The sequence below is a fragment of the Austrofundulus limnaeus genome, unplaced genomic scaffold (assembly GCF_001266775.1).
Source record: "Austrofundulus limnaeus strain Quisiro unplaced genomic scaffold, Austrofundulus_limnaeus-1.0 Scaffold2080, whole genome shotgun sequence".
Lineage (NCBI taxonomy): Eukaryota > Metazoa > Chordata > Actinopteri > Cyprinodontiformes > Rivulidae > Austrofundulus > Austrofundulus limnaeus.
In genome coordinates, this window is record NW_013954482.1 from 8,984 (window position 1) to 9,623 (window position 640).

The following is a 640-nucleotide window of genomic DNA, read 5'->3' on the forward strand; positions in this document are numbered from 1 at the left end:
GACCCTCAGAGTCCTGCGGGTCTGTCGGACCCCCGGAGTCCTGCGGGTCTGTCGGACCCTCGGAGTCCTGCGGGTCTGTCGGACCCTCGGAGTCCTGCGGGTCTGTCGGACCCTCGGAGTCCTGCGGGTCTGTCGGACCCTCAGAGTCCTGCAGGTCTGTGCTTTAAAGGACATTTCCACCAAGTGGAACAGAACCCACCTGAAGCGCAGCTCTTCACATGGTCACTGAAAAGAATCAGTCCTCTAACCTGTCAGGTGTGTTTCTGTACGTTTAAACATCAAGTCCGAATATTTTAAACTTTCTCCACGTTTAGTTTTAAAAGAACCCGAGCTGAACTTTCAGGCTGATTTAAATCCTGTCGGACAGATTACAGATTATAACTGAGTCTAAACAGGACGCTTTGCTGCCCTTTAACTCCGCCCACTCACTGTGATTAACAGGTCTTAGCCCCGCCTCTCACCGCCCCGCCTGTCTGCATCACGTCTTCAGCCATATTTTTCTCTGAAAGAATTCAAAACTTTTTTGTCTGTAAATAGTTTATTAAACAAAGTTTAACAAAATGTGAGCAGGTGAAATGCAGAAGGCCCACACACACACACACACACACACACACACACACACACACACACACACACACAC